We start from the raw sequence: 24915 nt of genomic DNA on the forward strand, positions 1-24915 counted from the left end.
TTTTGTTGCCCGCAGATGCTTGATTTATACAGTGTGTTTTTGTAAATCTATTATAGCCAGAAAGTGGATTGCGGGTCTTCTTTGGCTCATTTAAATTGTGGCCCTACTGCCTTTTAAAGTCATTTTTCACAGGGGCAAAAATGCCGGCAGTGGGGGAAAGCCTATTACAAATTGGTCGCTGGCAGAGCAGCAAAGAAGGTTGGAAAGACAGAGGGCAGGGTTGTACCTGGGCACTTTGGAATAATATTAGCTGTTTTAGAAGAGGGAACTTGCTCTACTTTTTCCATCTAGTGCAATGATAAAATCTATGAATCATGCTGGACTGTATTCACATGGTTATAAGAAGTTCTTTGCTTCTGGATTCAGCGTCCAAAGTCCACTCTGAAAAATACACAAGTATACAGTTTTACAGGATGGCACCAGGGGAAAAATATGTGTCAGGAAGCCATCCTATTGAGTGAGAAGATGTTTCCTATATGCAGTATAAATGAGCTTCCTGGCAGATGCTAAGAGGAGCAGACATAAATCTCAAAACCAAAGACCACAGGGCTTATGTGGACTGAGGGAGCCCACAAGAGATGAAGAAAGTTCCCCAAAAGGAACCTAACTCTTCCTGACAAGTAATAAACCCCAAAGGATGGCAGACACCCCCATGGAATTGTGATGGGGCAATCCAAGATAAACATGTCCATTTGGTCAATGGAATAGCATGACATGTAAGACAATGGCAACCAGGCTTCAAGGCCACATCCTCTCGCAACGTTCTTTAATCACAGATAATTGAAAGTATTTTCATAGTATTTCCCCTTTTACTACCAGCTGGATAGCTTTGCACACACATGCCCAACTTATGGTGAGCATGTTAGTCAGTTAATACAGTGGACTGATGCCTTGGCATAGCAAGCAACATTTACTTAGGGATGATACAGAAAATGGGTATGAATGGCACCCAGTGTGCCAAGGACACATCATGTCCTTAGTTTGCATACATTTACATTTGGCACAGAGTGATGCACACATCTCATACATCTCAACAACACTTGGAAATATCAAGGCACATTGCCATTTCCCCCCAAGCAAGATGTTGTTGCTATATTTAAGGTCTATTTTCCTACTTCTCCTCACACATTACTGCCATTAGCATTATAAATGAGAGGTATATATGGAGAGGAGACCCCCAGGGTGGCAATTACCGGAACTGAATTTTGTAATGCAAGTGGCAGCATTACTCTGGCGTAATTTGATCATAAAATAAATTGCATTGCCCATAAACCTTTTAGATGCCAGTGTTTTCCTACTGATGGCTTCCATGTGTTCAATGCCAAAAAGACCATAGGGAAATAACCCGGTTCCAGCCTGCTGCAGCCTCAATAGTTTGCAAACTCAGAAAATGGTCACAGCAATGTGAGCAGCTGAATATTCATAACAGGCATCAGTTCACCTAATGACAGGGTGCCAACATTCCCGCCTTACAGCCAGGTCTGTATAAAAGCTGTGTGGGAAGGAACATTGTCACATTTCAAACAAAATTGGAATATTTTTTCCCCCCTCACCGAGCCAAGCTTTGGATTCATCAGAATTGAATCAGGTTCTTGCTCTCTGCTTCTGTTTCCCAACTGCACTGGTGCCAGTCTGTGGCTGATATTTTGCCAGTTCACATCCAGGGCTGGGATAAATTTCCAGTTTTTAAAATGTCAAAGTCTGTTCAAAAACACTGATTTGGATTAGTCAGATTGAAAATCAAAATGAAGGGGACATTTGTAGGAGTGAAAGGTTTTTTGGTTTTTTTCATTTGGTGCATTTTCATTTTTTTAAAAATACATTCAAATATTTGGGTACTTTAAAGCTTAAAATAATTTGTTTGCTTGCTTGTTTTAAAAAAATGTAGGGCCCTAAACATCAAAATCCAGCTTCAATGAATTTTAAGTTTCAGATTCTGATAGGCAAATACAGATTCTATTTGAATAGCAGCCACATGTTAAAGATGCTTTAAGTAACACAATGGGCAGAGCCTGGGACTGTAATGTTTCCCTCCCACTAATGTTCATTGTGTTTATATACATTCTTGACCTAGTTACCGACATACAAACCCTTTACAAGTGTCCAGTCTTGTGGGGTGAGATGGCAGCACAGCAGCAAACTCCATCTCTAGCTTAAATATGTTTGTTAGGAATCTTTGCAGTAGAACCCACATGTACAAATGTGGGGGCTCATGATCAGTGCCAGATTTACATATAAGCTAAACAAGCTATAGCTTAAGGCCCCACTCTCTTGGGGGCCCCAAAAAAATTTAAAGGGGAAAAAACCTGGATGTACATTTCCAAAATATAAGATAAGTTCAACAATTACTTTGATAAAATACATATTTTGTTATGTGCAAATGGCTTTAGATACCTATTAGATAAATTACCATATAGCATATATTCAACACAAAAAAACAGTGACAATTTGTTGTTGATAAAGGACAGCTGGACATATAAAGGGCCCCATTACCTTCAGTAGCTTAGGGCCCCATCAACCCTAAATCCAGCCCTGCTCATGATGACTGTTCTAATGAACAGGCACAGACTGGGGTAGAGAATTCCCCTTCCTCCAATACATATGCACATAAAGTGCAGGGGTGGAGCTAGTTAAAACTCCACAATCTTAGGTGGGCAGCTTCTTCTCCATGAAATGTGTACTCAATGATAGGATATTCTTTCCAGTATGTTACCTAGCAATGGTATAGGTAAAGGTAAAGGTACCCCTGACCATTAGGTCCAGTCACGGACAACTCTGGGGTTGCGGCGCTCATCTCGCTCTATAGGCCAAGGGAGCTGGCGTTTGTCTGCAGACAGCTTCCGGATCATGTGGCCAGCATGACTAAGCTGCTTCTGGCAAACCAGAGCAGCACACGGAAATGCTACTTACCTTCCTGCTAGAGCAGTACCTATTTATCTACTTGCACTTTAACGTGCCTCAAACTACTAGGTGGACAGGAGCTGGGACCGAGCAATGGGAGCTCACCCCGTCGTCTGGATTTGAACTGCCAACATTCTGATCGGTAAGCCCTAGGCTCAGTGGTTTAGACCACAGCGCCACCTGTATCCCAACAATGGTAATATGATATACAGTAATATATAACTTAAACTATGCAATATAGATATCAAACATTATGAGTAGTATTATAAAGCCTCACAAATGAAGTATTCTATTTTAGACAAAGAGTTTGAATAGATAATCTCCAAATTTATTTGAAACTGATGAATAGAATTAAAGTCCTTTCTAATGCGTTCACATTTCTAGGTTAATAATTTTCAAATTTAGTCATTAAAATGCTCAAGATAATTTCTTTGAGTTGCTTTCAGAGTCCAAATTCAAGCATTTGCAATTCATGAATTGCACTGCTGGTGGTGTTTGCCATTAATGCATTTCAATTGCATCATTTATAGTTTATGAATTCAGCATTATATAGTCACATGTATACAATTTGTAGATTATTGACTAGAATATATGAATTAAATAAATAGGAAGAAAGCAGCAAACAGGAATTACATGAATACAAATGGAATTTGTAAGCATTACATGAATGTGAATGGGAAGAAAAAATGGATGAATTACCGGTAAGATAAGCCGCAGACACAACTCTAACATGGTGGCATTGTGAGAGGTACAGCTGAATTCATAAATGGGGAGGGGGGTGGCTTGAAATCCAAATCCCAGTCCTATCATGTGGTTGTTCTAGAAGCAAGTTTACCAACAAAACAGCACCCCCAATTTACTAGTTCTTCCCCTGTACTCTGTAACACAGAGGCCACTGCCTAAAAGATGCTCAAACTCAGGATGAAAGGGAGAAATGTGCTAAGAGGAAGGCATGCTTGGCAAACCCTCACCATGATCAACTCCTGCCCAGAAACCTATGTCCCCACTGTGGAAGGACATGTGGATCCAGAATTGGCCTCCACAGTCACTTACGGACTCATTGTTAAAACTGTGTTTATGGAAGACAATCTTACTCAGCTACGAGTGATCACCGAAGAAGAAGAAGGTGGAAAAATGGGGTGGGCACTGTGCATAGCCCTAATATAGCCATTCTCCAGGACCTTCTATGAGCCCAAAGATGCATATTGGCTACAAACTACTTCATGTTTGTGATTAATCCCTTATAATGCTTGGGATTAAATCAGTGGACAGCCTCAACATTCAAGGTTGCTTAAACCTTCTTGAGGTCATTCTTAAGGTGGTCTTGATTTTAATGGTGCTTCTCTAGTACACTGTAGTATTTTGCGTAATCTTGTACAGCAGTCCAAATTACTTTCTTGGACTGTTGCATAATTGTCATCTTAATTCAACCAAACCATTGTCTTTGAACACAAGCCAAATACCCATGTTGACCACTGTAGGTTTAAAAACATGAGTGCAATGATATTTAGGAAGCATGCAGAAGGTCCCTGCTTTAATCTCCAGAAACTCTAGGTAGTGTTGAAAATGTCCTTTGTCTATAACCCTAAAGAGCCACACCAGTCAGTGTAAGCAGTACTGAGCTGAATGGGCCAATTCCTATGTTCTCTCTTTTATATTGTTTTATCCACTTCCTTTGCCTGTAATGGAGGCAGTCTTTAGCCTGCCTCCATTGATGAGCTGTGCATTTCTGCTGAAAAGTTGCTTTGTATTCCAGATGGAAATCTTAAACCTTTCGTATCTCACCCACCCCACCCCAAATGAGCAGAAACATTGTACTTCTTCACGGGTTAGTAAATAAAGCTATAAGTAATCCTGATGACATTGCATCCCCATGTGTCCTGAAGGCAATATGAAAAGCACATAAAAAGTGGTAGCACAGAGGAAGCTACATTCCAGTGAGAGAAAGAAATCTGAAGCATTGTTTATGCCACTTGATCATGTGATTTTTTTAATTAAAAGAAATCATTGTTGATGACTCTCTCTCCCCCCCCCCCCAGTCTCAATTCAAGTTTGCTTACTGTGAGCAAACCAGTGTCATAATAGGGTGAAAATGCTTCCAAGGCAACAGAGGGAAGTCCATTTCCAAATTCATTGTGCCAGGTAACTGATGTTTTGAATCAGACCTCCAGGCAAGAGGCAGCCACCTCAGGAAACAGATGTTGAAGGAACAGACAGCCTTTGCCCACCAAGTGTCCTGTCCTGGGCCCTTAACTCTGGCCCTGTTGCTCTAGATTGTAGTGGCAGATGCAGTCTCTTACTTCTTACTCAGAAGTCAACTGTCAGCTTCTGTTGACAGTTGTCCTTTACTTCAAGCAGCAAAATGTCTTGAACTGAGAGCTTGTCTCCGGGCCTTCTCTCCAGTCTGTTTTGTGCTGCAGGCGTAATAAGAAAGAACCAAAGCAGCTTCAGGCTGCCCCAGCCTGCAGAGCTTTTAAACAGGATCCTCCATCCTTCCTGGACAGTTCCACAAACAGCCTTTCATTGGATGGCCACAGAATTAGTGCCTGATGCATCAGAATAAACCTTATGGATGCACTTCCTTGGGTTCCCATTTCCCTGATAACTCTGGGGGGTGGGGTGCTCACTCTGACTGTCAGACTTAACATCTCACTTTGAGAACCATTTCCAAGAAGCTAACAAATATGATCCCATTGTAATTCATGGTTCTGAGAGGTGTAGGCTGTTGCTGTCTGCTTTGGTATCTCTGCCCAACTTTGTGAGGTTGTAGCCAACAATGTCATCATGTTAGCACAAGGATTTCCTTCTGCTTGTGCAATGGGACTTCCTGTCCCTCTCCTCTCCCTGGGTACCCCCACCAAATCAGTTCCAGAGGGTTGGGTAACCCCCAGAAGAAATGTATGGGGGCACAGAGAGGAGAGGAATCCCTCATGCAGGTGGGTGTCCTTTCATTAATGGGACAACTTTGTTGGAAACAGCCCATTATCTTCTAAGGCTATTATGCTGATCTTGCAGCCCAGAGCATATTTGGGTACATTGATTACAGAATATGCTGATGATAACCCAAAGGAGTGATGGTTTGATGACAAGTCGTTGTGTGAACAGCCAGTTATGGGATTAGGTATGAGTAGCAAGGCTGAACAGTTTGACCTCATCTGAACCCAAACTTTCTGCAAGCAAAATCACCACTCACATACAGCCCACATTTCGGATCTGACTCTTGAATGCTGTTTAGCCACGAATGTTTAGAGTTACCATCAACATAAAAGATTGCCAGTAGGAAAGTGGCAACTGAGTATATTGTCATGTAACTTGCTTGCAAAGGCTTATTGTGTCCACCTCCTTCTCAACCTCCAAATTATTTCCGCTCTCTTTCTTGCTATGGTGTGGCTCATTTTTGTTTTATTTTAGCGTCTAAAAGGCTTTCTTGTTGATGAAAAGAAAGAAAAGTGCACACTTTAAAGATTGTATAGAATTACCTACTGATTAGAAGTGCAATTATTTAAATAAGAACTAGAGGATTAGAAGGTATCACATTGTCTGCTTGGTCTGCTGATTAAAAATACTGGACCTTTTCACTCCAGAAAGTAGATTCCTATCGTGCAAGAAGTGGGGGAGGAATGAATGACTAGCCTCCATTCTGCAAGGCTGGGAAGAGAAGACTAACGAAAGGGAAGAAAAAGGCAACAACTTTGTTGGAGAGCTGGTTGCAACTTTTCCATCAGCGTGTCCTCCTTTTGCGATACATTCCTAGTTTCACTGAAGCTTGTCAGAGCTGCCATTATAAGCTGTCAAAAAAAAAACCAACAAAAAATCCAAGAGCCCTTCTGAGCTCAGGCCAGCTGTACAATGGTTCATTTGAATGAGAAAGGCAATAAGCTGTTAACTCAAACATGAAGGTAGGCTTATATTGTAGGGATGAGGGGAAAGTTAAAAAGAGGAGCCAGGGTATTGTTGTAGAGACTCGCGAAAAGGTCACTTAGTCCTTAAAATCATGATTTAAAACTGATGTTAAAGACCAGAAAAAGAGCGGTATATGCAGAATCTAAATAAGGACTACAGACAGTGTACATTTCCTCCTGAGCATAATATGCATAAGCACAGCATCAGCAAGAACAAAGTTAAAGGCTCCATTTGAACCCCGAGTTTTAAATGCCTGTAGATCTCTCTTCAAGAGATAAACAGTGGCATTCAGTTTTCAGAACTGTCAATCTAGCACCAAGGTCTTTCATGATAATGAATATACAATGCAAATTCAAGTTCCCTGTCGTGTCAGTGACTCTGTTCTCTCTCAAGAAGTTGAAGATACAAATGACACCAAAACTGTAAAAACAGCATTTCAGTAAAATAACTTCAGGTTCACAAAACATTTATTTATATGCCCTCATGCATGCAGGCGCTGTTCAATATATGCATACTTCCAGTACCAAATCCTAGCTCTAACTTAATGTGCAGAAGTAACTAAATCTGCTAAGATTCATTTCTGATGAATAATATTTATTTCATTTGGTGTGAGGTTTTTACAGATATTTTAACTGTTTTTAAAGAGTATTATTTAAAAATTAAAACATCAGAAAGAATTTTTGAAGGGGAGCTCTGAACAGCTGTGGCTCTTCTTGGGAAAGGTGAGTCACTGTCGCGTATCAGGAATGAGGTGGGAAAGATCAGGTGTTGGGGAGGTAGGTATACTCTAAATACACCAGTGGGACTAATCCAGCACTGCATTGACCTCCTCTCTGCATCATCCCTCCTATTCTCACTTCTGATAAGCAACAATGACCCACTGTAGCAGCTTTGTGGTGGTTACTTCCTGAACCAATAGGGGCTTAGATGAAACACATGCAGACCCTAGAGGTCGTAGGGTCATGCAGACTAGCCCTGTCATCAGCACTGTGACCACATCCCCCCATCAGTGCCTTCATCTAAGGCAGGGGTGGGAAACCTGAGACCTGGGACTCACCGGGATTTTCTCTCTTACTTGTATCATTGGATCTCTGCTGAGACCACACGTCTCATTCCATGGGCTTTAACTTGACTGGAATGTGTGTTTCAACTGTGATAATGCCTCACTTGAATGGAAGATGGAGAAATGTATTTGTGGGTGGGTGTGCATAGAAGACCTCTGACTAACTGCACCCCCACAGTGCAAAGGTAAGTCACATCTGTTGGCTGGCACACTTAAGGCTCTGGCACGCACTCCCTAGAATTTTGTACATTTGAGATTTCAACCCTTGGGCTGAAAATGGGTTCCCCACCCCTGACCTAAGGTATGCAGTTGCTCTACGCGTGGACTAATTGAGTTAGGGAGTCTTCTCTAGGGAAGTAACTCCATGTGTGTACAGCCCTTTCAGCTGCTGACCAAATGCATGGTTGGTGAGTGAGTGGATTAGCCCATGTGACCACATCCTCTCATGAGTTCTTTTAATGCAGAGGGGGTGTTACATGAACTCTGTTAGGTGACTATGGTAAGCAGCTTAAAATTTATTTTTGAATATATTTATTTATTTTATTTATCCATTTATAATACGATATAGACAGATGGATAGATGATAGATAGATAGATAGATAGATGATAGATAGATAGATGATAGATAGATAGATAGATAGATAGATAGATAGATAGATAGATAAATAGGTAAAGGTAAAGGTAAAGGTACCCCTGCCCGTACGGGCCAGTCTTGGCAGACTCTAGGGTTGTGCGCCCATCTCACTCAAGAGGCCGGGGGCCAGCACTGTCCGGAGACACTTCCGGGTCACGTGGCCAGCGTGACATCGCTGCTCTGGCAAGCCAGAGCCGCACATGGAAACGCCATTTACCTTCCCGCTAGTAAGCGGTCCCTATTTATCTACTTGCACCCGGGGGTGCTTTCGAACTGCTAGGTTGGCAGGAGCTGGGACCGAGCAGCGGGAGCGCACCCTGCCGCGGGGATTCGAACCGCCGACCTTTCGATCAGCAAGCCCTAGGCGCTGAGGCTTTTACCCACAGCGCCACCCGCATCCCTTTTTGATAGATAGATGATAGATAGATAGATGATAGATAGATAGATGATAGATAGATAGATGACAGATAATAGATAGATGATGATAGATGATAGATAGATAGATAGATAGATAGATAGATAGATGATAGATAGATAGATAGATAGATAGATGATAGAGAGAGAGAGAGAGAGAGAGAGATAGATGATAGATAGATGATAGATAGATAGATAGATAGATATAGATAGATGATAGATAGATAGACAGATAGATATAGATAGATAGATAGATATAGATAGATGATAAATGGTATACAACATATAAGAATAAGATAAGAAAAAGCATGCACAAAACATTATTAAACACATCAGTCAATATTGGGTCCACCACATGCAATCTGGCTAGTTTACTAATGCAGTAGAGATGTAAGTCCTATTCAAATGTTCCACCTCACTGTCCATGAATTAGGAACCACATCTGTAGAGGAGAGTGTGCTTTTGTGCTTGTAGAATCCCCTGGTGATGTGAAACTCTGTGCACTCAGAGGCAAGCCTATGTGCCTAGAACAGGCTCCCCAAATGCCTGGATGGTGGCAGACAGAGCCAGTGGACACGAACCCATTATTCCTCTCACAGTGGTTAATCATATGTGTAGGACTCTAGTTTAGCACATACGTTCCCCTAATTATTTAATAAAAGTCTACATTGATTCAGTAAAGATCTCCTCGGATGTAATAAACAGTTTTGTCTTTGCTCCCTGAATTCAGTATTCCTGGAAACTCAGCTTCATATGGAATAATTCATGGATTCACACAGATTTCCCCAAATCTACCACTTTATCTTCTAATCATTAGGAACTTCAATTTGGCTGGAGAGTGGAATGCATGCCTCAGACTGCAAAAAACTATTTCGTCCCTCGCGTGAATAGGGAAGGAATGTCACTGTTGTGACTATACTGCCCTTTATGATGCTAAGATTTCTGACAGTCATAGAAGGTAAAATAAGAAACAGTGGAAGACTGCAGCTGAAAAGAACATTAGGAAGAAAGACAAAACAAACATGTTTTTGATGGAGGAGAGTAGCTTGCTGGGATTTGGGATAGGGATCTCTTCTAGCACTGCTATCTGGTATCCTGACACTTGAGAAGCCATGATGGATTAAGACTGGAATGTATGAATGGAAATCATGCACTCTACATCTCCTAAATGGTTAGAGAATATGCCTGAGTGCCAAGATATGTTAAGGAAATCTTAGAGGGAACACTTGAAATTCTAAATTTAGTAGTTTTATATAAACAGATTGAGCAAGTAACTGCCAGATGTTCAGGTTTACCAGCCTCTTGTTTGCTGGGAAAGCCACAATCTTTTCCATCATTCTCATATACTGCAACATCTTAATTGTGGTAGTAGGTTGATGTTAAAAAACCCAAAAAAACTATCACTTTTATGCTGCACAACTGCACACACTAATTCCACAATGTGTTTTTCTATGCACTGGAGAACAATGGACATCAAGGACTAAGACTTTCAAAAGCCAACAAGGGAACACATCTGGCGACACACAGAAATACTTTCTAGTTCTTCCTTACAGACTGACCCAAGAGAAGACCTGAGAATCACTGTCTAGGGCTTGCTAACCTGAATCCCTCCATATGTTGCTGAACTACAACTCCAATAATCCCTGTCCATTTGTTGCAATGGCTGGGGCTGATAGGAGTTGGAGTCCATCAACATATGGAAGGTCACAGGTTAGCCCGGTCATGGATATGCCCATAATCAGGAACCTCTGTAATTCTGGTGGGGATCTAGGAACAAGCCTATGATCAGCAATATATCAATACATGAATAAGTGTGAGTAGATCTAGAAAGGCAAAAAATTAATAATAATACATTACCCCATGAAGTTTGAGTAAGCCTTAAAGTTTAGATAAGTCTTATTGATTTGACCGTGAGGGACACCTGCCTCAGACACCAAGTTAAAGTAAATTAGAAGGTAATAACTTTGGTCTTCATTATAGATTGAGCTCATGTACCAGAGAAAGAGGTGGGGGTGGAAACATAACCTAGTGTTTTATTCCCTCTTGGAGTCATTGAAGCATGGATAAAATAACACTGTGACTCACAAGTGGTACGTGGCAGATAAGTGACCACAGTTAGTTTAGACAAATTATAAGGAGAAAATTCATTTAGCTTTACAGATAATACCTATTTTGAGGGTGACATAAAAGTATATTTTACATTTCTGAATAAGCTGGGAAGCATTACTGAATCAAAATATTAAATGAGTAACCCTACAATCTAGAATCATCATGCTCTGAACTCCATTCATGGGCTTGTAATATCTTAGAATGCCCAAACCACCTCAAGTTGGCCACTGTGCCAACAGAATGCCAGTCTATAAGGGCTATGGGCCTTATTCTGCAGGCTCTTCTTGTGCCCTTATTTGGAAAAGCCAAATATGCTTTCTGAGTAGATTAGGAAGTCAGAATCAAATTCAAGACTCAACTTTAAAACCAAGCTGAGTTGCAGATACATGTTTAACCACATAAGATTTATTTTATTTTTACAATGTCATTGTTTATGAAGCATCCTCATCTTGTACTTTGAGGTAATGCAATGAGAGACGAGGGTGTGTGAGTCAATAATATATAACAGCAAAAGCTGATTCATGGCTTTATTCATTAAGTAGGTTAGGCTTTGTTAATCTATTGCAAATGGCAGACATGTTTAAAGTTTCACTTTTGTGTGTTTCTAAATATAAATATTGAGATCCAACACATACAGTTACGTAGCTCCTTCTACAAACAACTGAAGCAAAGGGGGATTTGAATTGAGCACTGTGAGAGACAGACTTTGTGATGAGCTGTTTGCCGAAGATGAACTCAAATCTCCCACCTCACCCTGTTTGTTCATCTTTTCTGGCAATAAAAACTGTGTATGAATAACAGCTGTGGTTTTACTGACTGTAGGTGTCTGCAGTTGTGCACACATTTGATGCACCTAATTTGTTTAATAGATCAGCCCCTGAAACCTACCACTGTTTATGAAAAGGGTACTTCATTCAGAAATGATACTTCCTAGTTTCTCATTTATTATATCAACATTTTAAAATTATATTCTGAAGATGTTTAGTTTGAAATAAGCTCCCTCTTTTTTTACCTGGAAAAAGTGTCATTTGCACCTGCTGTAATTCACAGTCTGAAGTCAAATTCCCCCTTTCTGACTTCACAATTGGCTTCATGGAAACCATTTGCTTTTATTCCGTAGAGGTTTGCAGACAGGCAGGCTGTTACATATCACCCTATATATGAAGGCTTTGATACAGATCGAAGATGGAAGGTTGCTGTGATCTCACTTTAAATGGATCTATCTCTTCACAGTACACTGATTCATTGTGTCTTTAAATCGAACACCTATAATTAAAAACAGATACTGTTAAACAAAATGAAGCTACCTTGGCAGACTTCTGAATTGGCTGGAGACACACTGAAATTTGCCATTGCTAAAACACAAAGAAAATCTTCTCAGATCCTCAGCTGTAGTTAACAGAGTATGCAACAAACATGTGTTTTCTTAAAAACCCAATGAAAAATGAAACCCCATTGAATTAATGGTGTATCCAACTTAGATCCCATTGAAATCCGTGTGAAAAGTTAGTCATGATGACAGCCTAGGTACCATTGATCTAATTGGGGACTGAGTGCAACTAACTTAGTCTGAATCCTACCAAATGTTTTCCCATACAATGCAGTAATTGTATGCCTTGCGATGCATCAAGAAGGGAGAGGACCTGATCCTTTCCCACCCACTTGCCTCTGAAATATGCCACCATCCATGCATGATGACTGGTTGCTAAAAATACAACAAAATCTGCTTGGCTTGTGTCCTTTTGAAAGGGGCCTTAAAAATTATGTGCATGCAGATTTCCCAACTCATGTAGCATGTTGTGTATGTATTTTTAGCTGAGGTTTCTGTCATGAGAAATCACTCTCAGTTAACAGACTGGGATGGGACATAAGCTAAAATACCACCTGCTGCCAGGGTTTGTTTTCTGCTCCAGCCCCTTCTACCTGATTCAGCAATTTATTCAATCATATTTGTATTTAAAGATTCATGCATCCAAAGGTACAAAGGGCTCCAGAGGAGGGCATTCCAAATAAAATTAGCTGCTCCAATAAAAATTTACTGCAGAACAAGCAATTTATGACAAGCTGCTTGGTCTTTAATTTTTAATCTATGAAAACCTGAGCTTCGGCAGCAATTATGTTTCTCAATTGTAAAGCCTCATTAAATCTTTAACAAACTGCTTTTAGCTTCACCCCAATTCTCCCCTAATAAATAAACTATTCTAAGATGATTTTCAATGAGGGGGGAAAAACTGGTTTACCCATGGAAACTGCATTTTGGGAAATGTGGGCTGTTTTGGAATCCTCCATGACCATAATTTCAAAGCAAACTTCAGGAGCACAGCATTTTGCTCCTCGTGATATCTGGTGGGAAGCAAAACAGATCACTTCACTGGCAACACAGCTTTCTGGAAATGATATTTTTATTCTACTCTCTTACTTCTCCTTCCTGAATTATGTTTGCTATTTATTTTTTTGTAATAGACTTTTCCATTGACATGGGTACAGGAGGTGATCCTTGCATTTAATTATTTCAGAAATTGGATTTATTCTCCTTCTCCTCCTCTTTGGATACAACAAAATTTCACAATTATTTTAGTTATTTATGTTTATAGTTGATGATGATCAGGCGGCACTAGATGACCAGCACAATAATAGCCTATTAGGCAAAGTGTGATGGTTACAGGATCATTATTATTTCCCACATATGTTAAAGAATGTCAATTTTGAAAATAAGTGGTATGATCGACCAGTGCAACACAGCAGAGAACCTTGAGAGTTGATAGCGGCTTAAGGATCATTATCCAAGAATTCAAACCTATTCACAAACACTGAAGTAAGTATATTAAATAAACAAGGAAAAAACATGCAAAACAACCAGCAGATAAAAAATACAATGTGCTTCCCCCCCCCCCCCTTGTAATGAGCTCCCCCAACCTCCAATTTATAAGATGTACAATTTATGCCATTGGGCTTTTATTTACATTTCTATATATGTCCACATATTCTTTTTATTTTGGATTCACTAGAAATAATGAAATTAACCCAAGAACAACCCAGAGGGAAACAAGAGAGGTTCCAGCACAGGGAAACAGAGGTGGGCTCTCAGAGCTGCCGACTGAAGCTGTGGGCACCAAGGAGTAATTTTTTTCTGATCTTTAGACACTGGGCAAACATACTTTACCATTTGAGCACAGACTGCAATGCCTGTGACATGGAAACAGCTAGGAACAGCTGGGGATTTGGCCTATAAAGCAGCCCAAAAGTAAACACTGTCCCAAGGAGTAATTAGGACTAGCCAGAGTCTTGCTTCACAGCTCCACAGGTGCACAGTGAGCTCATGGCACTGTTATTACCTCTCAATGCCCACATGCCAGTTTTCTGATTAATGACATCCCAAACCACTTGGCGCCATATTGATTTTGCATTCAATAAAAGGACTGGCTGCTGCCGGCAGGGTTGCATTGGTTTTCCTTTAAAAATAGAATTTAACAACGCCGATTAATAAAGTGAAGATGTCCCAAACTCCCTTCATAGTTCTTGGCTCCCTCTCTGCAGGAGTCAGATGGGCGGTTTGGAAGTTATTTGTCTTACAGTCAATTGGCACAGTGTGGGATTTTATTGGTAGAAGGATTCAATCCCAGTTGTGAACTACTGGCTGTCTCAGATGACAGATCTGAGTTTAAGAGGATGATGGGGCTAATCTATAATGAGCACTTTGGCTCAACCTACTGCAGCCCAAGGGCTGCGGCTTGGTAGTAGCACTGTCCAGTAAGGAATAATGACAAAATCAATCCTTGGACTTGAAGGAATGCAGTGCCCACAAGCCCAATTCTCCCTAACTTCAACTAAACTTATTTGCCTGTAACCTCAACTAATAAAGTGGGCTTATATCATCACTCCATCCAGCCTAGCACTGTGTATGCTAACTGGCAGCAGTGTTCCATGGTCTTAACACTTTGGGGGAAGTGTCTTTTGTGTTCCATCTGGACAAGTTGCAGACAGCTTGGTGCAGTGATTAGAGCAGGAGTAGCCAACACAGTGCCTTCCAGTTGTTTTGGACTACAGCTCCCGTTAGCCCCAGCTGGCATAGGCAATGGTCACAGACAAGGCTCTTGTATTAATTTACAAGGCCATTAACAATGTGAGCGCAGGATATCTTAAAGACCATCTGATCTTTTATCTCCCTGCCCAACCACTGAGATCTTAGGAGGGGTCTCTGTTGATGGTCCCCCATGGCTCAAATGCATGGCTTTTGACCAGTGCTATTTTTCTAGAGAAAGAGGTGCCGGAACTCACCATGAACACCTCCCTTGTTCTCTTAGAATGGCAATGGTGCCCACCTGAGAGGTGCCAGAACTGGGGGGGGGGGAAGAACAGCTGCATGTCCCACCTTGAGGTCCTTGGAGAACATAGGGAATAAAAGTGCAATAAACAAATATAGAGTTTATTTTGAAAGGAAATCAGGTGATGGGATTCAGTGGATCCTGCGAATTCAGATTGTGCAAACTATTCGCCAACAATTCTGTTGATACCCAGAGTGATCCCTACTAAATCGGAAGTAAATCGGTGAATCGGAAGTAGAGGTGGATGGATCAGTTTGTTTCTAGTTTGTGTCACTTTTGCACGAGTACCTTCATAAATCTGCTCCGCTTCACCCTGTTTCCACATCCATCTATGATTTTAAATAAAAAATTGGATGGAATTTCACATGAGATAGCTCCACCCACCTTGGCCTCCACCTCTGCCCACCACTGGCATGTGGCCCTTAAGACATTATCTCTGTGGGAATGTGGCCCTTGGAGAGGAAGTGGGTGGGAGGTTCTCCCACTCTTGTTCTACAAGGAGGGTGAAGTGATAAAGGAAATGCATAGGAAGAGCTATCAGCACAAACAAGAAATGAAGAAAGGAGTCAGAGCAGTGAACTCAGAGGAGGCAGAATAATTTCCTTCCTTTTTCTGCCTGGCAGAGCTGTGACATGTTGCACAGCGGGTGCCGTAACGGGGCTGAAAGCCACAGAAAATCTGCTGTGCAGTGTCACCAGCACATTGCCAAGATCACACGGATCAAGAAGGGGCATGTGGATATGAGAACAATATAACCCACCTACCTCCACTTCAATTGCTTTGTCTTCAGAAGCAGAGTGAACTTATAATATTACCAGAAGGTCCTTAGCCTGCATTTAAGGAGAGATTAATTCAGATCTTAGCAACACAGGCTTTTGTTTATAGTGGTACAAGCTTATGAATGAGGAAATGCAAGTTTCAGTGTGAAGCTGGAAATGTGTTATTTTATTTTTTTTAAATGGATTGTGTACCAAAATATTGTCTAATAAGTTAAGTGTTTCCCCCCCTTTTCTGTAGGAACAGTACAATTTCTACATGGAGTGTGGAACAATCTTCAGATATCAGTCCTAACCTATATCGCAGGGTTGTTGTGAGGGAAGTTTTTAATGACTGATGTTTTAATGTATTTTAATCTTTTGTTGGAAGCTGCCCAGAGTGGCTGAGTAGAAATAATAAATTATAATTATTATTAGGATAAAATGAGGGAGAATCATGCATGAAACCTTGAGCTCCTTGGTAGAAGAAGAAGAAGAAGAGTTTGGATTTGATATCCCACTTTATCACTCCCTTTAAGGAGTCTCAAAGCGGCTAATGTTCTCCTTTCCCTTCCTCCCCCACAACAAACACTCTGTGAGGTGAGTGGGGCTGAGAGACTTCAGAGAAGTGTGACTGGCCCAAGGTCACCCAGCAGCTGCATGTGGAGGAGTGGAGACCCGAACCCGGTTCACCACATTACAAGTCTATTGCTCTTAACCACTACACCACACTGGCTCACAGTGAAGAGTTAGGATATAAATGTCACAAATAAAGCAAATGCCAAACTCCATTTTAGGATAATGCCTTTAATAGGTCAACCAAAATACCTCAACATAGTGTGAAGGTTTTCAGGTTCTCAGAACTCTTCATTGGGCAAGATAGTAAACAGAGGAAGAGTGGGAAGGTGGGAAAAGGCTGGCTAGTGCTAGCGGGAGAGGGAATAAATCCAATTCAGTTCACCTTGAAAGGCAAACCTACCTAATTCACACTTTCTAAAATATTATGTGATCCAAAACAAGGCCACATTTCAAAATCTGCACTTCACTGAATTTTGTGATGTTGTTCTCCAGCCAGGTCACATGTACAAAATGCACATATTAGGGTACAATTTGCATAAAATGCATCTATTTGTGAAAATAATATCTAAAATGCATTATTTTAGGGAAAACTGCATTTCAAAGGTATGCATATTATGAAAGAATGCATAAAAATGTGTACATTAGAAGAACTTTGGACTAAAGTGCTGATGAATTTTTGCAAGGATCTCTCTTTTTGAATGCAAACGAAAGTGGAAATGTGGTGAAACAAACATAAGACTGGCAGCAATGCCAGTGTGGTGCAAACATAAGGTATGTCTGCACTATGCCAACCTCATTGTCACCTAACCCCTCTTCCTATACCCCTCAGTAAGCAGCAGCGACATGGGTGATGAGGGGCCAAATGAGCACCACCACCTCACTGCCAACCACTGCTGCTATTAATTCATTTATTTCCCACAGGTCTCCTGTTAGGAAGAAAATGGCTGATTCCTCCATTGCATAAATGAAGAATTCAAAAAATCACGCAATTCAGGTGGTGGGAGAGGACTGAGTGCAACTTTTATGGCGGGGGGGGAAATGCTGCAATGCGCTAATCATTACTGTTTCTATATGCCTCTTTGCTTCCCATTGGGGAAAAGATATTAATATATCCTTGCTCTTCTATTCACTCACTCAGTAACTCCCTTTCTGTTTTGCAGACTATAAATCTTAAGAGGATTCTTTTTTTCATTCTCTCTCTCTCTTTGCAGTTGTTTTTCCCCCTCCCTGCAGAATACAACCAAATCACTGGTGTAAGAAATTGCCTCTTTGTTTTTGCTGATGAGCAAAAACTGAAGGACAAGACACAGACCTCCTTAGAGGTAAATTATTTAGTCACTTTAATTTCCCTGAATTGGTGAAACTAATTAGCATAATTTGAATTTCTCTCCCTCCTACCCCCTCCAATATTTTATTCTTCTGACATTTGCCCAACAGCATTCAAATGACACATATAATTTCCATCAATGAAGAGCAGAGGATGCTCCTTCTGATGATCGTTTAGGCCTCAGTGACTCTGCCCCAGAGGCTTCCTTCCTCAGTAGTCCGCCGTTTTAAAGAGGAAAGGAACAGCAAACCTGTGCAGGATTCAAAGGAGAGGAGAGTAAAATGCCTTATGGCTTGTCAGTCACAAGCCAAACCTTCACGGATGAGAGAAACTGCACTCAGCAGAATATTCATTTTCATGCAACTTTGGGGTTGGTGCACCTTCTGGTCAGGCCTATATTTCCTTAGTTTTCCATCCCTTTCCCTTCTTGGCAGAAACAGTCCACAGCCTCTACACCCCTAATGTTTTCCCCATTTTCTCCTTGGCCTCTCTTTACTCCCTCATAAAATTCCATAGGGCTGGATTCAGTTAATGAGTCCTAGTAGCAGAAGCCCATGGAAGGACTTCTGTTAGCACAATGGGGCTTGCCTCCCCTCTACTCTCACCACACTTCCTATTGGCTCAGGGTGAGGGGGCATAAGGTGAACAGCACGTGGGGGAGGAAACAGGAATGGTTTCATCCGGAAAGCTGAAATGTTTGCACTGGTAGAACAATTGCCATAGTGCTAGACTTCATCATCCCTTTAGGACCTTACTGTGTAGCTTCTGTCCTTATAACAGAGTGGGAAGACCTGTGAGGCAGGTCACTAATATTCTCTTCCCCCCAGTTGGATGATCTAAGGCTGAGGGTGTGACTAGTTTTTGGCTGACCAAGAGGTCATCGCACTTTGGTCTGCTCTCCAAAGTCCATCATTCTCTTCACTGGGCAACATTGTTTCCCATTTGCATTCCCCTGCTAAAAGAGTGACAAAAGCTGGGGGGGATTTGCCAACCGCCTGCCCTACTGAGATCTTCACATTTCATCTCAAAGGCACGTGTTGCTTGACAGACTGAGCTTCAGTGACAAACTGATTGCAAATTCCAAAACCAGCTCTGGGGCTTTCACAAGTCAGTGAACCCATTTTCTTCTCTTGTTTGCTGGCTTAGCAGCTTACTGCTCAGTGCTAAAATTCAGCGTTTTGTCAAGGCTTGTTTTCCCCCCAAACTGGATCATAATCTTTTGCATTATCTTCAGCTAGGTTTCCTCATAAAACCAAACACAAGTTTGGATTATAAATCACTGATGCAGGGAAGTAACAAAGAAATAAAAGGCATGAGGCATGAAGACAAACATGTCAACTGCACCATATGCCCTGAGGGAAAAGTTACAGGTATAATCAAAACATGGTAGGGAATGGATACAGACAGGAAAAAGAGTGGGCAGATGTCTAGAATCAAGCAGATGAGAACTTGCGTATTCAAGCATTCGTGACTGCTTAGTGCTGTGTCCGTAGTGCTGTGTCCAAATAAGTTAGAAAATATAGCATTCCAGACCCCAGAGAAATACCTTTCCTCAATCTCTGAGGGTTTTTTTTTTCATACCCTCCTTGCCTTCCCTATTCAGCCAGATTAGGAAAAGAGAAGTCAGAGATTCTGGCAAAACTAGCTGAGCTTGGAATCAGCTTGTAAAGCTCTGGTTTGGACTCACCTTAAGAATTGTGGGGCTCATAAAATTCGCCTTATGACTGAGGTGAGCTTTATAAGTCCCTTAATTGTACCAGGACACTGGCAAGGGAGACACAGCCCCCTTTTATCTTCACCCTTCACCCCACATGCCATAATGCTGAACCTATCACTACCAGTTAAGTCTTGAAGAAGGGAGAATTGCATTTTGAAGGGCGGGGGGCGGGCGGTTCTGAACAATGGATTGACTCAGGAAATAGTATATCTGTTCTCCTCCTCCCCCTCCCCCCCAGAAATGATTTGATTCATTTCAGAGTCAATCCATGGTGAGCAAGCTTCCCCCTTTCTACATTAAAAGGATGGCTGTGTAGTGTAAGGAGCACCTTTTGTCCCTGAGTCTATAGAATGAAAACTGTATGTCATGCCAGGGGGCAGCAAGAGTCATGCCATCTTTTTCAGAACCCTTATACTTTTTTCAGCATTTGAGAGGGATTTGAAAGCATGACATTTTAGGTGAACCTATTAAAGCTAGGTAATTCACTTCATTTATTAATTTTCTTATGTTTATATCCTTCCTTTCTTCTATCATGGAATCCGGGGGGGTGGGGTGGGCTTACATGTGGTTCCAAGGTATTGTAATGGCAACATCCAAGTTTAATACCCTTGAAGAAAAGATACATGATCAATCTGTACTTTAAACTATAAATTGCCGGGATTGCTGCCACCAGATCTATCCACCCTTTTCTCTCAAAAACTAAGTTAAGTCACTACCTACCAACCTTCTCTCCACTACAAAAAGGAGTGCTATTTCCGTATTGGGAGAATACATTAAGTGGCAATGCAGTTGTTTCAAGGATAGAAGGACTTTCACAGAAAACCTTGCAGAGAGATGCTGAGCAGTTTTATCTGCCCAAGTCACAATAGATCTTTGAATCCCAGTGTTTCACACACATGACCGCCTTCTGTAGAATGTTCCATGTATTTGGTCAGCTAGGGTGCCAGAACTGGCATTTCAATATGCTTCACTTCTATGGCTTTTCAGGTTCTTATTTATGGCTCCATTTTCCTTTGGCCATTTTGGTTCATAAATTACCACGAGAACTTGATTCGCAAAATGAAGAGGGGGAGAGGGTAGGCTGCAGCTCTTTCAGCAGAGCAGCGGATGAGCTTCTAGTTGAAAATGATCAAAATCATAGACGAAGACATTGGGCACACACCCCAGGATGAAGACTCATGAGATAGACATTTAATACATCTAATATATGGTCACAACTATATTAACCACAGGGGAAGCTTCAGAGCTGGAGGAAGAGGAGGAAGAGGCAGGCCAGGCAAGTGAAGGGCTGGCTGTCATCGTCGTCCCCACCCTTTTGCATCACTGTCTCCCAGAACCAGGAGATAGATGAAGTGGGGAAAGCAGAGCCAGTCTTCAGATACATATGTGAAGCCCATCAGGAGAAGCTACATAAACTGGTGGAGGGGGAGTGGTCCCCAGATGCTGCAACTTCTGCATAAAGCCTGAACCTGGGAATAGCTGCCTAGACCCTAAATTGGTGAGCATAGGTATCCAGAACTGTAGAAGCAACTGTGTTATCTTTAACAATAAAGAGTTAACTATCTGGCAGGGATGCGGGTGGCGCAGTGGGTTAAACCACAGAGCCTAGGACTTGCCGATCAGAAGGTTAGCGGTTCGAAACCCCATGATGGGATGAGCTCCCGTTGCTCGGTCCCTGCTCCTGCCAACCTAGCAGTTCGAAAGCACATCAAAGTGCAAGAAGATAAATAGGTACCGTTCCAGCGGGAAGGTAAACAGCATTTCAGTGCACTGCTCTGGTTTGCCAGAAGCAGCTTAGTCATGCTGGCCCACATGCTCCCTCGGCCAATAAAGCAAGATGAGCGCTGCAACCCCAGAGTCGGTCGTGACTGGACTAATGGTCAGGGGTCCCTTTACCTTTTTATCTGGCAGGGAAGGACAACAGGGTGCTGTCCCCTCACCCCTACCTTCAAGTGGAAGTCTCAGGTATGACACTCTAAGAGGCGTTGGAGCGGTAATCTCTTTCGTGAATGTTGCCAATGGATATGATTATTATTTTAAAAAACCTTAATGTCGCAAATTGCATTTGTAGTATATTGCCCTTCAAACTTTGCTTCTTCCTTGTTGCACTTTATTTGTTTGATGGAACTGTAATTATTTCTTCAACCAATGGGGAAAACCTCTGATGCAAACGACAGAAGAAAAATAGAAGTCTTTGGGGAAGGCAAACAGCTGTACTTGGGGTAGATAAAGTCTAACGCAAAGCAACGGAGTTAAGGAAATGACTTAAAAGTCTGTGATGGCAAAGGATGCATATTGAGTGCACATGTGATTCCATTCCTCCTACAACAGCAAATAAATTTACTCTGCGAAAAGCAGACAAATGCACCTTGGAGAAATACATTCATACCATAAGTGGAGGGAATGAATTCCTTCCTAAAAGTTAATATCCATTCCTGAACTCCAAGCCAAGGAATCATTATGCTTCTCATAACATTATATCAGTGCCCCCAGCAGCTAACAGATGCCATTCATTATCTCTCATATATATATATATATATATATATATATATATATATATATATATATGCAGGTTTTGGTGTCCTCGGGTGTCTTCCCGTGTAAAAGATGGGGTGTCTAGGCGACGTTTCGACGAGGTCTCACTCGTCATCTTCAGGCTGGTGCTTTCGGCTTCTTGTTACTGGAACAGAGCAGGATCTCAGTGTTTGAGTTCCTATAAATACTGTTGAGGAGGTGTGGTGTATAGCCTCCAATGTTCTGGGCAGAGAGGAAGTTCCCAGGCTAGTGTGCCTTTTCTTCTTTTGTTCCTTAATTACTTGAGGGATATCTTGAGTGATTTCTTGAGTGATATCCTGAGTACCACTTAGGTGGGTCATTAGGTGTGGATTAGTTGCTAAGGCCTTTGTGTCTTGACCTCTTGAACTTTGTGAAGAGTTTTTCTGAGAAGATGGCTGTACTGAACTTAGTTGTGCTCTGGCTTGGCTTCGTGTATAGGGGCGAGCTGTGGTTTTGTGGCCTGTGCCAGCCAGATCTGTGTAGGGATTGCAGGGGGGTGCAGCATCCGGAGGTGCCACCATGGTTTGGCTACTGGATGGTGTCTGTAATTTATCTGTGGAGAGGGTCTGGGTTTGGATCTGGTGTGGTTGATTGGTGATGGCGTTCTGTGTGCCTCTGGCTCTGGTGTCAGTTTTTGTGGGGAGGGCTAATTTCCAGATGTCTGGCAAGCGGGATGTGTCGTCACGCTTGTTCATGTTGTGAGGGTGTTTCTCTATCTCGATGGCTTCCATGATTATTCTCTTGTGGTGATGTTCCATGTTAAAGAGCAATTTGGAATCTGCAAAATTAATTTCGTGTCCTGTTTCTTTCATGTGTTGGAAAAGAGAGGAAGTTTTTTCTTCTTTTTTGACGGCATTCTTGTGTTCTGCAATACGTGCATTTATTCGTCTGTTTGTTTGTCCAATGTACGTGGCTGGGCAGACTTTGCAGGGTATTTCATAGACCCCTTGGTTTTCCAACTGGATTTTTTTTCCTCTCTGCCCAGAACATTGGAGGCTATACACCACACCTCCTCAACAGTATTTATAGGAACTCAAACACTGAGATCCTGCTCTGTTCCAGTAACAAGAAGCCGAAAGCACCAGCCTGAAGATGACGAGTGAGACCTCGTCGAAACGTCGCCTAGACACCCCATCTTTTACACGGGAAGACACCCGAGGACACCAAAACCTGCATTCCTGTACCCGTGAAAATCTACGAAAGCATATATATATATATATATATATATATATATATATATATATATATATAGCCTTCTTATTTCTTTTAAAAAATGAAAGCTTTTCCATTTATCAAATTCCTGAATTAAACTTGTGCTTGTGAGCAATGCTGAAGGGAATGGGGATATTTTGCTGCTTGCATCATCCGTGACTAGCATAATGTTAAGAAATCTACATTAAAATCAGCTTCCAAAACGACCAAACATCTATTAAACAGAGCAAGTGTGTGCATTTTCTCCATAAAATCTTGTTAGTGGCAATGGTGCTGATATCATTTATTCTGTCATTAAAGAGCTTCCTGTTACTGTACCAGAAAGCTGCAATGAGTTCCTTGCACGCAATGTTCAGACAAGACATAACAAAGCTGATGGCTTCTGCATCTACGGTAACTCTTTTCATGGGCCTGGATGCACTTTGGTGTATTTTTAATTATTTTGGTACTCAATGAACTGATAATGCTGAGGGCCTGTACTCTGTGGAATGGACTGTGGGAATCATGCCGACTCAAGTATATTGAATTCCAGATTAGTGTTTATGGTGGTGGAACTGGTAAGCAGACCATCAGGAACCTGGACCACTTTGCTCTCAGTTGTTTGTTCCTGAGATAATCTTTCTAGCTACATGCTCATTTGCTCAGAAATGTGTGGTTGACACCAGCAGACACTAGACTACATGATCTGCCCCACCAGATAACATTTTTATTATCCATTCATGATGATTTATGCTTATGTGTCCTCTCATAACAAGCTGAATGTTGGAAGATTCAGGGCAGATAAAAGAAAGTACTTCTTCATGCAGCACCTAGTCAAACTATGGAACTCACTCCGCCAGGAGGCCACCAATGTGGATGGCATTAAAAGAGGATTTGACAAATTCACAGAGGAGATGGCTATCAATGGCTACCAGCCATGGTGGCTATGCTCTGCTTCCACAGTTGGAGGCAGCAATGCTTCCAAAAATCAATTGCTAGAAACCATAGGAGAGGAGAGTGTTCTTTGTGTGCAAATCTTGCTTGCTGGTTCTCACAGGTATCTGAGTGCCCATTGCGAGCACTGGAAGCTGGTCTAGATGGGTCATTAGCCTGATCCAGCAGGCTCTTCCTATGTTCTTATGTTCATTATGGGCAATGGTCTTGGGTGATGGAAGTTGCAGCTTGAGGATCACAAGTTCCATGGCTCTCTAGCAAAGAGAAGGCCCTTTCCTATCAACTGATGTCTGATCCTTTCAACCAGAGGTACCGGGCATTGAACCTATGACCCTGGATATGAATACAGTGTACCTCAGGTTACATATGCTTCAGGTTACATACGCTTCAGGTTACACACTCCACTAAGCCAGAAATAGTGCTTCAGGTTAAGAACTTTGCTTCAGGATAAGAACAGAAATTGGGCTCTGGCAGCACGGCGGCAGCA

The sequence above is a fragment of the Podarcis muralis genome, chromosome 5, assembly GCF_964188315.1.
Source record: "Podarcis muralis chromosome 5, rPodMur119.hap1.1, whole genome shotgun sequence".
Classification (NCBI taxonomy): domain Eukaryota; kingdom Metazoa; phylum Chordata; class Lepidosauria; order Squamata; family Lacertidae; genus Podarcis; species Podarcis muralis.